Raw genomic sequence first — 21,447 nt, 5'->3', positions numbered from 1 at the left:
GACCCACGATGGCATTAGATACATGTGTCTATTTTTTTTTCGATACAGTTCTGTCGTCATATGAAGAAAATACGGAATATCAAACTAGATTTGCGGTTGGGTTGGAGAGTTACTAACAAATAGCGCGTTGTTCTTCACACGGAGGAAAGCTCATGCTTAAAAAGTAGTTACATGCCTTCCTTTACGGAGTATCATTACAGCTTCTGACATCGGTGGTGTCTGGTGCAGTGTACATGATGTCGGCTCGTGTCTCAGTGCTCAGTCTAGATGTCACCTACATAGTAAGCCGCTGCACAGTTTCCAAATTGAGACCCGATTAAGAGCTCTGTGTAAGCACTTGCTAAGTGACGTCCTCAGTTGCAATGAACTGCATGTCCCCAAATGCCCGAGAGGAGGAGATGGATACATTGTGAGGACATTGTTGTTTATGAAAGCGAGCAGAGATGGGAGGGCGGAGGTCTTGAAGCTAGCGGTGGTAGCCTGCGGCTCGTAACACTAGCGAAGCTGTGGAGTTTGCCAGCTATGAAAGGTCAGAACTGTTGGCGGGTATCGGCCTCCATTCCCAATAGTATGACGTAGCGCCGTCCAGTTCAGATACGTACCTACTGCAGGAGAAAGCTATCGCTGACGTACGCCGAGGCCCCCGAGAGAGAAGGGCCGTGGCGCGTACGTGACACTGCGGGTCTTCCTAGTGCTAGCAGCCGTGTCGGGCGGGGAGCGAGTAGCTGTTTCAGAGGAGTTCTCGATAGCAGACGACAAAGATTAAGACCTGTAGCATGTACCTTTTCTGTTAAATATTGATTTCCCGTGTGCTCTGCACAGAGCAGAACGGGCAAGCCTGCAAGTGTGACGACGCAAGTCCGTTGCAGGGCCCGTATGTCTCGCTGACACGTTGGCCCCGCGTACGGCCTTGTGACGTCATGCGCTGCGCCCGGAGTAGTTCTGTTGCTCAGCTACATGCGGCCTGTAGCCTGGGTGTGTGCCTTCAGCACGGCGCGGTGGTGCGGCGGCAGTTGACGCTAGATGGCGTCCGCGACTAGACCTCCGTTAGGTGCGGAGCGGTCTGGGTCAGCGGTGTTTAAATACAGGTGCATGTAAACACTTCGTGTATTACTTTCCCCCCAACTACACACTACAGTGATGAGTATTTCACAACCGTACAGGCTGCATCACTGGGCTATTCAGTTTTAAACTTAGGACGAGCGCTCTGTCCTTTTGACAGCCAGCAGAAGTCCCATCGTTTTAAACGTGAGGTACGTGGATTTTTTCAGAGGGCTACTGTACCAGCAAAAGCGGATGGAACACGTAGATGTTTTAGACACATTAATAAGCCGTTATTTCACTAGCAGCAGTATTCGCCAGTATTGTGTGTGTGGTACTGTCGATTTTATATATATAAAGTAGTTATCTGTTCTTTCGGACATCGGTGACCAAGGAGCTCGTTAAATGAAATGAATACTCCTAGCTGAACAGGGACAGTTGAAAATGTGGCCCCGACCAGGACTCGAACGCGGGTATCCTTCTTACATGGCAGACGCTCTATCCATGTGAGCCACCGAGGACACAGAGGATATTGCGAGTGCACGCCCCCCGTGGGACCCACATTCGCAACGTATTGTCCCGCACTATGTTCGTAATGCCACTACCCATTATACTCATTACTCGCGGCTTTACTGCCGATTCCCGTAACAGTTCGGGTACTGTCTGTGCATTTGCACAGAAGAAGATGGTCAAATGGTCGGTGAGCCGAAGGTATCTGTTCTGAATATCTGAATACGCGGAAGCAAAAACATCCAGCGGTTGACAGTGGTATTAGCAATACAGAAACTGCAGTGTCTTCTGCTCACTTCCTCTTGACAGTCCTGAAAGAAAGATTTTCTTTCTTTCCACTTTTCCAGAAGGAACAGCTGATGAACAGCTGATTTCATACAGGCCTTTGTTACGGGCTGGGACAAGTGGTATCCAACGATACTGCATCCTCACAGCAGGCTTCGTCATAATTTACTTCCCCGTTTTTACATCCCTCCACGTTGTACTAGTGAAGCTGTTCGACGATGGTGACTGCGGTAGAAAGGACAGCCTCATTATTGGCCTTGCCATCCTGACTTAAAGAAGCACTGGACAGAAATTCACTATTTTGCTTGGTATATATGATAGCTGCAACGAAACTTATTGACGCGGTAACAAAAATATTCAAGCGGAGCAGACACGGACGATATGGGCTGCAAATGGGGAAATCCATTGAGATAAGCGACTCTGAAGAAGGGCAGATTGTTAATGCGCGGAGCCTGTGAACGAGTATCTCGAAAATGGCGAAGCTGGTCGAATGTTCGCGTGCTGCTGTCGTGAGCAACTACGAAAAGAGGTAGGACAGTGAACTACCACTAGGCGATAAATGGACTTCCACAACTCTTTACAGAACGTGCGGTTTGGAGGTTTGTCTGCTCTGTAAAGTAGGATAGATACTGAGTGACCTGTGGCATCTCTGCCGAAAGAGCACAATGCTGATGCACCCAAAGTGTTCCGGAGCACACCGTTAATCGTACAATGTTGAAAATGGAGCTCCACGGTAGACCACGCGTACGTGTTCACGTGTTGACACGACGACATCGTCATTTACGATTGCAATGGGCACGGGACCGTCGGGATTCGACCGTTGATCGGTGTAAACGTGTCGGCTCTTCGGGTTAATCACATTTTTGCTACACTAGGTCGATGGTGGTCCCCAAAAACGCCGTCATCGAGGTGAACGGTGGCTGGAAACATGCAGCGTCCCACGCACGTAGCCTGGTAGGAACAGTATTACGCTGTGGAAGACATTCTCTTGCGCTTTTATGGGACCTGTAGTGGAATTGAAGGCACTTTAAGCAGGAACAGTGTTACGGCTTAAGGCCAAATCAAAGATTTTTCAGTGTTAATTCTAAATAGGCTGAAACCTGGCTCTAGGCCGTATATCAACCAAACGATTTAACGGCTTAAAACCTAGGAAAAGGGCTTCCAATTTAACAGGCTGAGGGCCTTAGCTTAAACATTTCATGCAAACTCGGCCGAAGGCCTCATACTAAAGAATGACAATGTTATGACTTAAACCAAGACCAAGATTTTAAATTTTTAGTTTAAGAGAGATTAAAACTCGGCTGAAGGCCACATACTAAAGAATACCAATCTTATGACCTAAGGGCAAGACAAAAATTTTGAAATTATAATTCAAGAGAGATTAAAACTCGGCTGAAAGCCACACACCATGTCAAAACAGTTTTATGGCTTAGCGCCAAGGAAGAAGAGCTTTCAATTTGAAGAGGCTGAGGGACGTCATCAACAGCCTTGGGACAAAGAAATTCCCGCGAAAATTCGAAATTCCCTCAGTAGTGTAGGACAGGGCCTGGGACCCACGTTCAGGCTGACAAAAACATATGACGTCATTTGGGGGTGGGCGTGGTCGGGGAGGATTGATTGATCAATTTAATTCATTTGATATCAAAAGTGGGCTCGTGCCGCCAGTACCCTACTACTGTTGAATCCCTTAAAGAATTGGGGTAAGGGGGAGAGTGCGTTCCTCGAATTTTACAAGTGGCGGATGTCCACTGCATCCTGGAAACTGTGGAAAGTCGTACACCAGTGTTCCAGCTAAATCCTCGAGTAATTTACATCTATACGCCGCAACGGAGGGTACTTCATGTAAGACTATCATTTCCCTCCTTTCCTGTTGCAGTCGCGAATGGTTCGCGTGAAGAACGATTGTTAGAATCCGTGTGAGCTCGAATCTGTCGAGATATAGGTAGCAGGAAAGAATATGTCTGATTCATCAAGGGACGAACCCTCTCGTAATTTTAACAATAAACTACATCGCGATAGAAAACGCCTCTCTTCCAGCGCGTGCCACTAGAATTGGCCGAGCATCTCCGACACTATTTCGTGCTTACTGAGTGAACCTGTAACGCAACGCACTGCTCTTCTTCGCATCTTCTGTATTTCCTTTGTGAATCCTGTCTGATACAGATATCTGACTAACGAGCTATGTAAAAGTATTGGATGAACGAGGGTTTTGTGAGCTACTGCCTTTGTGGGTGGAATACACTTAGTGATGATTCTTCCTATGAACCTGTCTGGCTTCTGCCTTATCTGCAATTGGTTATATTTATTAATTCCACTTTAAATCGCTCCAAACGCATATTCCTAGATTTTTACGGATGTGACTGCTTGCAGCGACTTCTGCAGTCGCGTGACCGTACAATAATGGGTCTTTTTGCGTAATGTACGCAATGTGTAACATTTGTTTATGCTGGTGGTCAACTGTCTGCCCCTGCACCAAGTGTCGATCCTCTGGAGGTCTTCCTGCATTCTGCTACACTACGTTGTCCACTTGTGCATTTATATACAGAGGGGTCCAAAAAAAGTTATCCACTGTTTAAAAGTCCATAACTGGCAAACTAATTGACGGAGTTGTCTCATCTTTGGTAGTGTAATAGTTTGTAGTTCCGGCAATCGCCACAGAAGCGTTGTATTGCGTTGTTTTGTTTTGTCAGATGACACTCGCCAGATAGTTAAGTGTTTTGTTCTTAGTTGCACCTAGTTACTCGAGTAAGCATGGCTGGCGCAAGGCTTACATTCGATGAAAGGAAGTCTGTTTTGAAGTGGTATTTTAAGTACGAAAACATTAATGAGGTTCAACGGCAATGGCGAAATGAGTATCAAACAGAGCCACCGACACGTTTAACGATTCGTCTTATTCGAGACAAATTTGAAGCTGAAGGCTTTGTTAAAGATGTACACAAACAACGATCTGGGCGACCTGTAACAGTAACAAGTCCAGCTAACTCCCGTCGTGTGTTACAACAATTCACTCGCTCACCACAGAAGTCTGTGAGATAGTGTGCCCATGAAACTGGAGTGAGTCGCTCAAGTGTTTGGCAAATTTTGAAGACAGCAAAGACGATTGCTACACGCAATGAACGAGGACGACCCAGATCGTAGAATGGAGTACTGCGAGTGGTTTACTAACATGGTGCGCAACGATGAAGAGTTTGCAGAAATGATTGTGTGGTGTGATGAGGCACAGTTCAAACTCAATGGTACAGTAAATCGCCACAATTGCATCTACTGGGCCGCCGATAATCCGAAAGTCCATGTAGACAAAGCCGTGAATTTGCCAGGAGTAAATGTGTGGTGTGCGTTGTCTTACCGGGGCTTGATTGGGCCATTCTTCTTTGACGGCACAGTTACCGGTGAGGTGTACCTTCAGAAGCTTCAGACATCCATTGTACCTGCCATCCGAGACTTGTATGGAGACGGAAGAGTTTACTTTTAACAAGATGGTGCCACAGCCCACTACCAAAATCGTGTTAGGGCGTATCTCGCCGAAAATCTACCAGAAAGATGGATAGACCGTAAATGTGCTGTGGAGTATCCACCACGTTCCCCAGACCTAACTCCTCTGGACTTTTACCTGTGGGGAACAGTAAAGGAAGTCGTTTATCGACAAAAGCCACGCACATTGGATGAACTTCGAGAATTCATCGTACATTCATGTGCAAATATGCAACTGAACACGTTGCAGTCAATAGTTCGTGCTGCAGTTCGGCGGCATCGTTTGTGTGGGGTTGTTAATGGTGACCATTTCGAACACCTACAGTGATATCTTTAAGTTGAACTTTAAGCTACACTTTCACCAAAAATGAGACACCTCCGTCAATTAGTTTGCAAGTTATGGACTTTTAAACAGCGGATACATTTTTTTGGACCCCTCTGTATATTGTGGGAAGCGAAGGCACAATAACATTAGCTTGCGCTACGCCGAAGTTCCTTTTACGCCACAAGTTTTCCATCCGTTGAGAATGACACGGCGTGATTGCTTTTTCTCTTCAGCCCCGTCACACAGCTCCGCCCACATTCTGTACTGTCATTTTTTGTGCATTAGGCGTCAGTTGGGAACTGTACTGAACGCCTTCCAGAAGTCAAGGAACACTACGCCAACCTGGCCGTCGCTTTTGTGTTCCGTGGTTTATCACATATTGCCTGAGCTACAAAACTATTTTTATGGAACCATGATTCACTTACAACTCCACCTCATGACTGTTGGTCTATGATATCGCAGACTGAACATACGGGAAAGAAGCTACTGAGAAACAGGACACCCCCAATGCTCCAGTTCTATGACTGGAGTGAAGTGTGGACGAAGACCGAAGCAAGTTGTGAGGTAGCAAATAGGGATTCTTACGGTAAGAGTTCGGGCTGTCGTCCGTAAGTAATCGCTTTGTACTAATAATGCAGTTTAGTGTGTCGTTTTAATAGTGTAACTGTCCGCCACGATAGCTGAGTGGTGAGCGTGACGGATTGCCGTCCTACGGGCCCGGGTTCGATTCCCGGCTGGGTCGGGATTTTCCTCTCTCCAGGACTGGGTGTTGTGCTGTCTTCATCATTTCATCCCCATCCGGCGCCCAGGTCGCCCGATGTGGCGTCGAATGTAATAAGACCTGCACCAAAGCGGCCGGATTTGCCCCGCAAGGGGCCTCCCGGCCAATGACGCCAAACGGTCGTTTCCATTTCCATAGTTTAACTATCTCGTGTATTAAAATTGTTAAACTCTAGAATTACGTATTACCGTACGGTGTTATATTTTTTTGAGCGTCACTTTGTTGTAATGTAAGACGCGTTAAACGTTGGATTACGGTGCAATCTTTACTTTGTGACAAAATAGCAGCGAAAGTCACCAGTCTAGGAGACCGTGGCACTGCAAGACGCCGATCGCTAAAGGATGGGTGAGTAACGACCTGTGAAGATGTTGCAGTAGCATTTAGTAGTATAGCTGAGTGGGATGTCTTCCATTCGTATCCGTGATGAGATTGGGGGGGGGGGGAGAGAAAATCAGGTTATACACAGGTGCAAGTTACTCTCTTGGCCGATTTATAGTCAAGATCAACCCCCTCGCCTCGTGGGAACCACCGAGAATAGATCAAGGTTCCTCCAGGATCACAACCCCCCCCCCCCCCCCTCCAGAAGAAGCTGTAGCAGTTGTGCGAGTTATATTCAAGGGCATGACATAATTTGATATTGGTCACGTGATACAAAACTGGTGCGGAATCCTTCCCCTCCCCTCCCAACCTGCACCAGTAAGGATCAAGCACACCTCCCCATCTCCACTATGGAGCTGGGCAGCAGGGAGAAGATATAGGCTGTATCTATTTGTTAATAACAAATTATGCTAAGAAGCAACATAACTCGAGTTCTATTTGTTAATAACAATTTAATATTACGTCATTCGAAGCACTAGCAGAGACCACATCCTGGCAAATATGTAAGTACTTTCATTCTTCCACATTATTTCGTGTTTTCCCCAGTTTTACGTATTTGCCAAACATTTTCGTAAATTTTTCAGCATTTTCCCACATTTTTCCTCTTTTTATACTGCAGCTTCTTACGGAGGTCCAGCATGGGTTGTAATCATCGCGTGGCTCCGAAACTTGGCAGATATGCTAATTCCACAACTCGGAATCGATTTAGGCAGGAAAAATTAGTTCCAGTTGTGGCCGCCAGGGGAGATCCTACCACTGTACACTGTTTGTGTGACATACACATCGTCATTCGACAAGTCATAACGTGAGTGAGCAGTATGGCTACCGAGAAGACAGACAGTGCACTGTTAGTGAAACTGTTTTATGCGAATGGCAGCAATTGCAGTGCTGCATTGAGAGAGAATTGCCGACTGATCTCATTAAATGGTTTAAAGAATCTGATAATGAAACTCGAAATCACCGGTGAGCTCGACGTGGTATCTGGCCAGCTAGTCCTAGTACACATGCAGTCTTAGGAGAATGGTTCATCCCATTGTTAACAGTACAGAAAGTTTTGCCATCTGTTTTACTCTGATAGCCGTCCAAGATTCAGACGGTTCAGCGGCTGAAACCTCATCATCCGCAGCAATGTTCTGTATTTGCGCTTCAGTTTCTGGCAGAAATCGTAATTGATTACATGTGACGCGGTAATATTTTATAGATGGAAAAATACATTTTACGCTATAGGATGCAGTGAATACACGCAGAATTGCCGAATTAGGCGTACTGTTAAATCCTGTGGTGTGCACAACGAGCCATTGCCCTTGACATATATTACTTATGTGTATTCACAGGCACCTTCATATTCGCTCTGTTCTTCTCTGAAGAGAATACACCCAGATTGCCTGTCAGGTGTACCGTGACGTATGCACATTGTAGACACATCCTTGTACAGGATTACGTTAAGTCACTTCACTGACGGCTGGGCTATGGCTATTTTTTTATCTTCAGATTGACCAACTGGGATCACGTAACGACTTCAATTCCTCCTCTTTCCTTGTTGTTTTCTATTTTTCCATTACTCCATCTTCTCTGTTGTCTTTTCTTTTTTTCTGTTCTTCATGTTACCGATTTATTTCTTCTACATTGAAAGCCTTCTAAATTTAATATTTTGTTCTCGAAAAGATTTCCATGTGCTATTTCTGATTCTTTGACGATGGTTCTTTTTAGATATTTTGTTGTTTCTGTAATCCATGTTATTGTCCATTTCTTCTTTCAGAAGTACAGGAATATTTGTTTCCTGAGCCTGTCTTCATTCGTTCGATAGAGGTGCCCGGAAAAGATTAATCTTCTTGTGGCCATTACTTCTGATATTTTCTCTTCAATACTTCTCATGTTCCAGCCATCTTTCGTTTGTATTGCACCCATTATTTTTCTTACTATCCGTCTTTTAAGTACTTCTATTCTGAAACTTCCTGGCAGATTAAAACTGTGTGTCGGGCCGAGACTCGGACTCGGGACCTTTGCCTTTCGCGGGCAAGTGCTCTACCAACTTAGCTACCCAAGCACGACTCACGCCCCATCCTCACAGCTTTACTTCTACCAGTACCTCGTCTCCTACCTTCTAAACTTTACAGAAGCTCTCCTGCGAACCTTGCAGAACTAGCACTCCTGAAAGAAAGGATATTGCGGAGACATGGCTTAGCCACAGCCAGGGGGATGTTTCCAGAATGAGATTTTCACTCTGCAGCGGAGTGTGCGCTGATACGAAACTTCCTGGCAGATTAAAACTGTGTGTTGGGCCGAGACTCGAACTCGGGACCTTTGCCTTTCGCGGGCAAGTGCTCTACCAACTGAGCTACCCAAGCACGACTCACGCCCCGTCCTCACAGCTTTTCAGCCAGGTAAAATTCCTAAGTGGAAAGAAGACACACAATTATAATTACAGTGTCCAAGCAAAATAAATCTTGCAGTGTTGTTAGTAGGTGCAACATTACTGTATGTCTCGTATTTTAAATACAGCAAAATCACAGTGTAGCCATAGTTATTAACGTAATTCCGACTGATGCATAGAAGTCCAAAGACATATGCTGCACAGCTAGTGCACTATAGTATTTTTAAAAAAATTATCACTATGAAAACTTACCTGTGCGTTCATAATGATTTGCGTCACATATACACTGAGGTGAGAAAAGTCATGGGATAGCGATATGCAAATATACAGATGGCGGTAGTATCGCGTACAGCAGGTGTCAAGAGAGTGCCGAGAATTTCAGATTTCAGACATTACATCTCCCCACGGACAACACAGGGCCGAGAGGAGCGGCGTTTGTGTAGAGCTGTCAGTGCCTAACAGAAAAGCAACATTGCGTGAAATAACCGCAGAAATCAGTGTGGGACCTGCGACGAATGTATCCGTTACTACAGTGTAGTGAAATGGGGGCGATAATGGCCAGCCATTCATGGACTTCATGCTCCTAAACAAGAATGGAATTTTTATGAATGGCAATGCTCCATGTCACGGGCCACAATTGTTCGCGATTTGTTTGAAGAACATTCAGGCTAGGTCCAGCGAATGATCTGGGCACTCAGATCGCAAGACATCACCATCGAACATTTCTGGGACGTAATCAAAGAGATCGACATTCAGTGCAAAATGGCTAAGCAGGGATGGCTACAGAAGAAATGTAAGGATGTAGAGGCATATCTCACTAGGAGTAAGATAGATACTGCCTACAGGAAAATTAAAGAGATTTTTGGAGAAAAGGGAACCACTTGTATGAATATCAAGAGCTCAGATGGAAAACCAGTTTTAAGCAAAGAAGAGAAAGCAGAAAGAAAGGTGGAAGGATTATATAGAGGGTCGATACAAGGGCGGTGTTCTTGAGGACAATATTATGGAAACGGAAGAGAATGAAGATGAAATGGGAGATACGATACTGTGTGAAGAGTTTGACAGAGCACTGAAAGACCTAAGTCGAAACAAGGCCCCGGGAGTAGACAACGTTCCATTAGAACTACTGATAGCCTTGGGAGAGCCAGCCCTAACAGAACTCTACCATCTGGTGAGCAAGATGTATGAGACAGGCGAAATACCCTCAGACTTCAAGAAGAATATAATAATTCCAAACCCAAAGAAAGCAGGTGTTGACAGATGTGAAAATTACCGAACTATCAGCCACGGCTGCAAAATACTAACACGAATTCTTTACAGACCAATGGAAAAACTGGTAGAAGCGGACCTCGGGGAAGATCAGTTTGGATTCCGTAGAAATGTTGGAACACGTGAGGCAATACTGACCCTACGACTTATCTTAGAAAATAGATTACGGAAAGGCAAACCTACGTTTCTAGCATTTTAGACTCCGAGAAAGCTTTTGACAATGTTGAATGGAATAATCTCTTTCCAATTCTGAAGGTTGCAGGGGTAAAATACAGGGAGCGAAAGGCCATTTACAATTTGTAGAGAAACCAGATGGCAGTTATAAGAGTCGAGGGGCACGAAAGGGAAGCAGTGGTTGGGAAGGTCTAGAAAGGAGGATATAAAATGAACATCAACCAAAGCAAAACGAGGATAATGGAATGTAGTCAAATTAAATCGGGTGATGCTGAGGGAATTAGATTAGGAAATGAGACACTTAAAGTAGTAAAAGAGTTTCGCTATTTGGGGAGCAAAATAACTGATGATGGTCGAAATAGAGAGGATATAAAATGTAGACTGGCAATGACAAGGAAAGCGTTTCTGAGGAAGAGAAATTTGTTAACATCGAGTATAGATTTAAATGTCAGGAAGTCGTTTCTGAAAGTATTTGTATGTAGTATAGCCATTTATGGAAGTGAAACGTGGATGATAAATAGTTTGGACAAGAAGAGAGTAAAAGCTTTTGAAATGTTGTGCTACAGAAGAATGCTGAAGATTAGATGGATAGATCACATAACTAATGAGGGGGTGTCTAATAGGATTGGGGAGAAGAGGAGTTTGTGGCACAACTTGACTAGAAGAAGGGATCGGTTGGTAGGACATGTTCTGAGACATCAAGGGATCACCAGTTTAGTATTGGAGGGCAGCGTGGAGGGTAAAAATCGTAGAGGGAGACCAAGAGATGAATACACTAAACAGATTCAGAAGGATGTAGGCTGCAGTGGGTACTGGGGGATGAAGAAGCTTCCACAGGATAGAGTAACATGGAGAGCTGCATCAAACCAGTCTCTGGGCTGAAGAGAGTTCAGTTCGTGAACAATATCCTGAACGAGCAACACTTTCGCAGGTATGGACGACTATAGAGACAGCATGGCTCAGTATTTCAGCAAACGACTCCCTGCGACATGTTGAGTCCATGTCACGTAGAGCTACTGAACCACACTGGTTATAAGGAGGTCCGACACGATATTAGGCGGTATCCCGTGATTTTGGTCGCCCCAGTGTGTATGAACGATCTTAATAGTGGAAAGCTAAGGTATTACCACTAACCTTCCACAATACGATATTTATGCAAATAAAGCATGCTATATTATTAGTTTGGGCGATGCTGTAAGAGTCGTAAATGCAATCCTACAAGAACACTGATCCCGAACGAGATCTGCCAGGGCTCCCAGGAAGAATGAAGAGAGACGTAATTGTTGCAGTATTAGTATGCGACGTCATTATACCACTCGTAAATAGAGGCGAAAAACGTGAAGTATCTCGTCACACACGTCCTCGTCACACACGTGAAAGACTGAGCAGTGGTCACAATGCAGCAGAATTAAGCTAATTCTACTTATACAAACATAGATTCACAGACGCCACAGCACCTCTGTCGCTATACGTTAATATGCAATCTTAAAGAGTTGCAGAGTTCACACATCGTCTGTCGGTAAGCATATTCTCCAAAGACTAGTTATTTCAGTTAAACTACCATCAACGTGATTCAAACTGCGAGCGACACACACACACACACACACACACACACACACACACACACACACACACACACACACACACACTGCTGGAAAAATGGGCTGCACATACTTGCTAACAGTAGAATCGTCAGTATTTTTTTTCTATATTCTCGCGAACCTCACAAGACCCCGGGCAGCCGAGAGGTTTTCTAGAAAACTGTCAGAGTGATCTGCCGGCACTTTGATCATCTGCTTATGTCATAAATTTTGGCTAAACTCTTAAGTATAAATACAGATATCCTGTACGACCATATCAAATCCTGATTTTTAAGGAATTTCTCAATATTTCTTCTATATTCCACATGTAAATGTAAAAGTGTGTATATATATGCTCTTATTACTTGCATCACCAGGTGTGGATTGCTGTTTTTTAGTACCATCTAACTTTAATCCAGAGCCCCAACGCAACCAGATTACCCACAAGCCATCGCTAAAATTCACACGCACATGTAAGGATTGCCGTTGACGTTATTCCGTTGTGAGCACACACAGCAAAGTTGCGCTGTTTCGCATGTAGGCTAGTTACTTAGTTGCATGTCCCATGGATCATTTTTCACGATGGATCGTAATGATGTGGAACGAGTCATTTTAAAGTCACATCGCAAATTAATTTGTACATACAGTTACATTCTGAACACTTCTCAGATTATTTACAAAAAAAAGATGCAGATGAGAGTTAGGAATTCCTACCCACCACGTCTGCACATTACAGTAATGGAAATTATTCTACGGAATAAGAATTGTCAAGGAGAAACTTCCTCAGTTTGTTACCAAATGTTACTTTCCTGTCTGTCAGACATTTCATACCACTGCATAACTGATCAAAAATTTTTGTTGCAGCGTTGTACACTCCTTTTTGTGCTAAAGACAACCTTTATGTGGAGTAATAAATGTCATTTTTCCTCCTGGTATTGTAATTACGTACCTCATTCTTCCTTTTGAGCTGTAGTGGATTATTTACAACGGACTTCCTGAGGGAATAAATATACCGTGAAGTAGTAGTCAGAATGCCCAACTCCTTAACCACATGATCGTGAATGGGCATCACATATTATTCTTACAGCAGGTTTTTGAGGAATAAAGGATTTCTTTTTTAAAGATGAATTACACCAGAACATTATTCCATACGACATTATTGAATGAATGAAAATATGTCAACTTACTGATTTGACACTCCCAAAGATTTGCAGTGATTCTAAGCGCAAATGTGCTTGAACTAAGTTGTTTTAGAAGTTCCAAAATGTGCTTTCTTTTTCAGTTTAAATTCTCATCTGTATGGACCCTAAGAATTTTGAAGTTCGCCTCCTACTTATTATTTCTTCACCATGTGCTACACTTACAACTGGTGTAGTACCTCTAGAAGTTCAGAACTGAATATGTTGTGTCTTTTTAAAATTGAGAGTGAGACCATTCGAAGGAAACCAGTCAGTGATACTTTTAAGAACTTTACAATTTCTTATGTTTCTGTACGTATGCTTTGATCGATTATAATACTTGTCATCTGCAACAATAACAAATTTTACTTGTTTTATGCTAGACGGAAGATCCTTTACATACAGCATGTTCATTTTAACTGAAGACATTGAAATATATCGAAAACTACACATCGGATCAAATAAAGTTATAATTCCAATTTGTTTGGCTCAAAGGGGGGACATCCAGTGAGATCACTCCCCAGGAACCCCCTTTACTATTCTACGGCAGAATCTATATACGTTTTGTCTGAAGCATTTTCTTCATTTCGCCACAGATGACGCTGTAATCGGAGGAATAGAAATCTGTACACAATCGTAATTTACGACCAGGCGTAGAACAGATAACGGCTGTAAACACTACAGTACTTGCACAGTGTTTATTGCCTGCATACCCACCTATCATTTGGAGGACAGAGATGCACGTGGACGACGAATGGTGCAATCACACAAGAAAAAACTGAAATGATCGTGATTTACGGAGAATGTAGGTGAAATGTTGAGGCTGCCGTTGCCTTGTATGGGAGAGTTTTCCAGAGAAAGCTCTCTCTCGTTCGTTTTTTTACTAGGTGGTGAAGGCTTTTATGTCTGATGGTAGCGTACATATTGGCAGAAAGAAACGAAGAAAACGTGTTACAGGAAAAGCTAATCAAATGCCGCACTAGCGGCAGTGCACCACAACCCACGGATGAGCGCCCAGCAATTACACCGCGATTCTAGTATGCCCGTAGGTAGTATTGTGACAACATTGCATCGTCATAAGTATCGTCCATACCTAGAGTTGCCACCCGTCCCATCGGGACCGTCACCGTTATGGACCATCTTGTCGCAACATCCCCAAAAGACCCAATTTTGTCTCGATTTTACAAAATGCTGTTACAAGCTTGGCTCAAGTACTGAAGTGACGCCATCTGTTAGCGCAACATGTAAATACAGCGTCAGTTCGTTTTATTTATGTCAACAAGTTTATGTTGACAATGTCGTCTCACCGATGGCGTTGCATTTTGCGCGTCCTGTATCAACGGTGCAGTCACCTTCTATATGAAGCGCCATCATTCGAGAAAATAAAAATAAAGTAATAAGTAAGGTGAACAAATAAAAAGTAATTATATTAAATAAATTTTTTACAACATTTCTACACCCCCATCTCAGAGTGTCCCGACCAGGTAGATAGGGCAACCATATCCACACCACGTGTCACTGCGTCAAGAACTTTCCCGGTAATTTCCATTACCGGGTATTGTTTTGTGAATGGGCACGTCAACAAATGCAAACGACACCCACATTCTTTGCCGAGGTACTATTTTCCGGTGAGTCTACACTCTCAAACCATCATAGCATTAACCGGCATAACATGCATTACTGGAGTGTAGGTAATCCCCACTGGTTCCGGCAAATTGACCATCAACGCCATTGGTCTGTTAACGTATGTGGCATCATGGGGAATAAACTTTTGTTTTGAGCCATGTCCACAGTGGCGCGTCGCGTAGTCTCCTGTTCGATATGTGTCCTCGGAGTCTTTCGCGGCGGCATGACTGGATAAAATCTCGGTTTTCAAGCCGCGTCAATTCCAATAAAATACTCGAGCTTTCGATGGCTAGCTCCGCTATCGTACTGACTACCGGGACTGGCATTATTTCTCGCTTATATACGTACGATTACACCCTCTGGCACCAATCAGAGAAGGCCGAAACGACGCGTGCGCGGTAGGCGAGTTGGGCAGTTCATAGCAGCTACAGGATACGAGATATATTGCGCCCTGTTAAAGACGATATATCTGTTCGTATGTCCGGTGTGTATGGTGGCCCTTGCGAGTGCGGCAGCATCTATATAGGCCAGACAATTCACACAGTTGCGAAGCTTTGTACCGAGCACAAGAGACATATTAAGCAAAGGGAGTTCGACAAGTCGGCCATAGCTGGGCATTGCCTCGAAAACGGACACAAAATACGGTCTGAGAACACAAGAGTCTGGGCTCATGCATCAACATACTGACAAGGGGAAGGCCTCAGACACGGCCAACAGATTCGGCTCAGATTTGGCAGGTCGCTTGTGTACAACCTAAAACGAAGGAATCTAAGGTATTTTGGGTCAACACGCCCTCGTTTTTGAGAAAATCACCCCTAAAAGGTATGACGAGCAATAAAATCAAAATTGGCAGCATCGATAGATAATTGTAAGTGGAGCATTTTTCATCATCAGGCATGGGGTCCAAAAACGCATACTTTTCCAGAAATTGGGGTAAGAAACTTATACAACTGCCGCTTCTGTACCGACATGCAAAACGCTTTTCACCGGCAGCGCCGATAGCGCAATGGCCAAGGTAATTGGCTCGGCATGGGAGAACCCGGGTACGAATCTCGAAGAAACCTAGCGGATGTTATTCCTTTCGTCTGTATTTTTCTATATCTCAATTGATAGGGATAGGAGGGTTAAGAAGGTAAGTAAATCAATAAGGAATGATGATAATAAGGTAGGCAAACTAATTTCCCAAACGCCGTGAGTTAGTAAGTATTAAACTTTTAAGCCTTGTCACATGAAAACAACTCCGAGTAAGAGTGCTGCGAATTCCTCACAAGGGATCACAGATAACCAACCGCGCGACGCTTGTTTATAGCGAGGCACGGGACAGAATGCACGCGCGGAGAGTTAAGTTGTCCCGGTTGCCTCTTCGTCATATCATAGTTTGAACCTGGAAGAGTGAAGGTGTCCATCACGAGCGTTATAGAAGTCAATCGGAAAGAGTTGTTTTCCGTCATTAGGCTGCCGCGAACCACGCGGATACATGTAGTGATTTTTCCATCGTTAATGCGCCGAATGAAATACGTTTTGTGAATGAAGACAGTGTCCTTTCGTAAGTAACATATGACGAGTACTGTATGTAGTTTGTAGTAATTAGCTCGTCTTTTTATGCTGTAGTAACTAGTTATTGTTTGTTGTGTCATATCTTTCGAGATTCGAACCCGGGTTCTTAGAGACCCAGCCAGTTACCTTGGCCGGTGCGCTATGCCGGCCGATGTGGCCGTGCGGTTCTAGGCGCTTCAGTCCGGAACGCGCTGCTGCAACGGTCGCAGGTTCGAATCCTGCCTCGGGCATGGATGTGTGTGATGTCCTTAGGTTAGTTAGGTTTAAGTAGTTCTAAGTCCCCCATAATGCTGAGAGCCATTTGAACCGGTGCGCTATCAGCGCTGTCGCCGAATAGCGTTTACCATAGGGTTAGAGAAGTGGCAGTTGTATACGTTTCTTTCCTCGATTTCTGGAAAAGTTTGCGTTTGCGGACACCACACCCGATGATGTAAAATGCTCTATTTACAATTATCTGTCGATCCCTCCAATTTTGAGTCGATTGCTCTTCACAACCTTTAGGGGTGATTTTCTCAAAAACGAGGGGGTGTTGACCCAAAATAACTTAGATTTCTTCGTTCTAGGTTGTACACAAGCGACCTGCCAAATTTGAGCCGAATCCGTTGGCCGTGTCTGAGGCCTTCCCCTTGTGAGACTCAGTTATAAAAGAGGCAGCCGAGATTAGAATGAACAGCAACAATTTCAACAGAGACCAGGGCTACACACGAGTAGGGCGCGTGACCGGCTTTGGACGTCGAAAGGAAGCAACGGCGGATGCTTAGCGCTTGTATGGATACGGGAGCGACAGTTTCAAACGTAGCGCCGGCCCCCTCACGGCACCTGACGTCATTCGGTCCCGCGGCGGACCTGAGCTGCTATGAGCTGCCCAACTCGCCTGATGCGCACCCGTCGTTTCGGACCTCTGTTAGTGGTGCCAGCGGGTCTAATCGTAGGTATATAAGCGGGAAATAATGCCAGTCCCGGCGTTCATAGTTTTACTCGTGACGACGATGGTGGAGCCAGCCATCGAAAGCTCGAGGATTTTATTGGAGTTGACGCGGCTTAAAAACCGAGATTATTTTATCCTGTTCGATACGTCGCAAGAATACAACGTTGCGAACGGGGTTTCGAGTTAGTAGTTACAAAACACTGGCCTGTTCTACTCTCGTAGCATCGAGGTGTGGTCCCACTTGCTATTGGCTATTCAAGGGCCATTAAGTAGTATGTCGTAAATTAAGATTGAGTATCCATTTATATTCCTCTCATTACATTGCCATCTGTGGCGAAACGAAGAAAATGCTTTAGAAAGTGCTTCAGACAAAATGTATATCGATTTGCCGTAGAATCGTAATCTGCAATAGAAAATGGGGGCTCCCTTTGAAGATTTCAAAGTTGCCACCCACGCACAGGGTGGGGTGGGCGGTCGAATGTGGTATCATTGGATGTACCCCTCCGAGACAAACAAATTGGAATTAGAACTTTTTTGATCCGATGTGTAGTTTTCGAGATATTTCAATGTCTTCAGTTAAAATGAACACGCTGTATATGAGGAACAGTTGTGGATCTAAGATTGAACCTTTGGAAACTCTATACGTGATTTCTCTCCAGTCAACATTATGTCCTGGACTGTATTGTTTGAATTACCAAGTACAACTTTCTGCATTCTTTTGGTTAGCTACGATATCCATTGGTTGGCTATACCATCAACCCCGTAAAAAGTCAATTTATCTAGGAGAATACTGTGATTCACAGTGTCAAATGCCGTACAGAGGTCGCAGAAAATACCAACTGGCGCTGTTTTAATTTGTAATGCATGTAAAATCGGGTTAGCGAACGTGTAAATTGTATTCTCAGTAGAGCAGCCGCTCTAAAGTTCATACTGTGATATGCTAAGGATACTATTGTTGTTAAGGTGGGATGGTATTCTAGAATAAATCGTCATCTCAAAAAATTTGGAGAATGATGTCAGCACTGAAACAGGCCGGTAGTTATTGACAGCTCTCTTCTCACCTTTCTAAACAGGGACTTAACAGTAGGTATTTCAGTCTGTATGGAAAAATGCCTTGAATTAGTGATGCATTATATATTTGTGATAAGACTGGGCTTATTACGTGGGAACAAATCTTTATTACTCTATTAGAAACTTATTGGAAACACCAACAACACCAGATGAGCTTTTATTTTTGAGAAAATGTATAACTTTATTTCAGGCGGAGAAGCTGACGATACAATTATGTGATTGAATTTTATGAAAGTTGCCGTTCCAACGTACTGTTGTGATTTTGCTCCTGAAATGTTTGTCTCTTTGCTTTCTACTACGTTTAAGAAATGATTATAAAAGGGATGTGCTGCCTGTGACTTATCATTTGTAGCCCTCCCATTCAGTTCAGTAGTGATGTGTTGTTCTGTGGCGGGCTGTCCTGTCTCTCGTTCCACATTCCCTGTGGCCGTAAGTATGTTGTCGGAAGTGCTGATTTCTGACATTATGTGCATGTTCTTCGACTTTTTAAATTTTTTAAATTTTCAGTAGTTTTTGTGGTGTGCAGGGTCTATTTGTTCTTGCCAAGAGATACGTCTCGCTTTTCCTTTCACGAGATACTTTAATCCCTCTAGTGATCCATGGTTTTTTGCTTGGCTGTTTATAGTGTCCTTTCTATTAGCTTACGCGGAAAACTATTTTCAAATTATGATATTAATTTATCATGGAATAGATTAAATTTCATGTTAGCGTTTGCTTCATTATAAATCACATTCCATGTCATCTACTAACAATTCTCAAAAACAGTTGTCCTAAAGTCATTACTAATTCTGATTTCCATGCTATGAGGCGCTATGTTATTTATCCTAAGTAAATGTACATCACGATCAAAGAGAGAATTTGTTACTGGGTAAAGCCGGCTGCTGTGGCCGAGCGGTTCTAGGCGCTTAAGTCCGGAATCGCGCTGCTGCTACGGTCGCTGGTTCGAATCCTGCCTCGGGCATGGATATGTGTGATGTTCTTAGGTTGGTTAGGTTTAAATGACTCTGAACACTGTGGGACTTGACATCAGTCCCCTAGAACTTAGAACTCGTTAAACCTAACTAACCTAAGGACACCACACACATCCATGCCCGAGGCAGGCTTCGAACCGGCGACCGTAGCGGTCGCGCGGTTCCAGACTGAAGCGCCTAGAACCGCTCGGCCACACCTGCCTGCTGGTTAGTTAGGTTTAAGTAGTTCTAAGTCTAGGGGACTAATGACCTCAGATGTTAGGTCCCATAGTGCTCAGAGCCATTTGAACGTAACCAACCTAAGAACATCACACACCTCCATGCCCGAGGCAGGATTCGAACCTGCGACCGTAGCAGGTAAACTGTTATTTTCTTACTTTGAAGGCGCGCGGGGTAGCCGTACGGTATAGGGCGTCTTGTCACGGTTCGCGCGGGTCCCCCCCGTCGGAGGTTCGAGTCCTCCCTCGGGCATGGGTTTGTGTGTTGTCCTTAGCGTAATTTAAAGTTACTTTAATTAATGGGTAAGCCTAGGGACCGATGACCTCAGCAGTTTGGTCACATAGTCCTTACCACAAATTTCCAAATTTCTTACTTTGAGCTTCAACAAAGAAAAAATTATCAATTAAGGTCCCACTGTCTTTATCCACCCGTGTTCGAAAATTAATTACTTGCTTCTCGCGGCGAGTCACCACTCACACCCTCCACCGACATGTAGGATGATCCACGTTTACGCTGGGGGCGGGGGCGACTAGCCCCTCGATCATATGTTGGTGGATCTCTAGAGGGTCTGACTGGTTCGCTGACACAAATATAGAACAAATTAAAATTATACCTTCATGACATGTAAAGGAGGTATCGTGTGTGGAACAGACTTAGACCATTACCTTTCAAAGTTTTGGTATGTATGTAGTCCCAAGATCTTTCTGCATTTTTCTTTATTGAGGTATAATACTAGCTTAGATTTTATCAGTCCTTGTTCCTAAAATTCAAATATATTAATATTATATGTTTTAGCAGTTTTAACGTGGAAATCGATTAGACAATACAGCATACTGGTATCTGTTTTGTAGCTGATCCAATGTTGGAATTATCGTCTGCCCCGTTACTTGCTGTGGAACCAAGACTGGGAAGTACGCTTCATTATACACTCATAGCTATGACTGGCAGAAACATAGTCTTTCCACATTGTGTTACTCTTCCATCTGTCAGTGCTATTAGCCCTCGACTCTATAATTATCTATCACATTAGTAACTTCTTTAGGTTTTCCGTGGTGTGTTACGACAAAATACGGGATTTGATCGACAGTCTGGGACAGTTGCAGTTTGGATTAATGCTTATGGGCTATAACTATCGTGAGAACTACTTCCATTTTACTGACAGTGAAGTGCTTATATACATAATATTAAATTGTTTTAATAAATAGTTATAGCCTAGGCTTCAGAGATGTGACTTAATGTAATTTTTTATTAACAAATAGGCAAAGTCTGTGTCTTCTCCCAGCTCCATTGTGAATCCCACCCACTCATGTGCCCCAGTTATAAAAGATGGTGTTGGGAGGGACGCTTGATCCTCACTGGCCCAAGTGTTGAAGAGGGGTGCTCTATCCTCAGTGGTCCGGGGGGGGGGGGGATTTCCCGCCAATTTTGTATTACGCTTGTGGAAGGGGTTCCCGTGGTTGACCTTGATCAATTGCGGATTGTTTCCCGGGCTGGGGACGGAGGTCAGGGGCGCGGGGGGGGGGGGGGGGGAGATGATTATAAGTCGGCCAAGTGGATACACTGACACCCGATGTGTAACTTGATACTCCGCCTAACTTACCGCAAAAATGGAATGTTTGGAGTTTTTGCATATGATGCATATTACTCGGTCGACTTTCCCGCTTCGCCGACGCAAGTTGCAACACACTGCCGCTAGAGGACACCGAAAG

The 21,447-nt window shown here is 44.2% G+C and overlaps 1 protein-coding gene and 1 non-coding gene across 2 annotated transcripts in view; one reads left to right on the top strand and one right to left on the bottom strand.

The window, feature by feature from the left end:
* Positions 1–21,447, top strand: part of LOC126198956 (ubiquitin-like protein 3) — a 494,344-nt gene that overhangs the window by 267,019 nt on the left and 205,878 nt on the right. The gene's annotated exons all lie outside the window — the stretch shown is intronic.
* On the bottom strand, positions 9,065–9,139 carry Trnas-cga (transfer RNA serine (anticodon CGA)). Its single transcript has one exon. It is a non-coding gene; the product is annotated as a tRNA-Ser (tRNA).

Source organism: Schistocerca nitens, chromosome 8, assembly GCF_023898315.1.
Source record: "Schistocerca nitens isolate TAMUIC-IGC-003100 chromosome 8, iqSchNite1.1, whole genome shotgun sequence".
Classification (NCBI taxonomy): Eukaryota; Metazoa; Arthropoda; class Insecta; order Orthoptera; family Acrididae; genus Schistocerca; species Schistocerca nitens.
The sequence above is the reverse complement of the archived record's forward strand: the minus strand, read 5'-3'. Positions and strand labels throughout refer to the sequence as shown.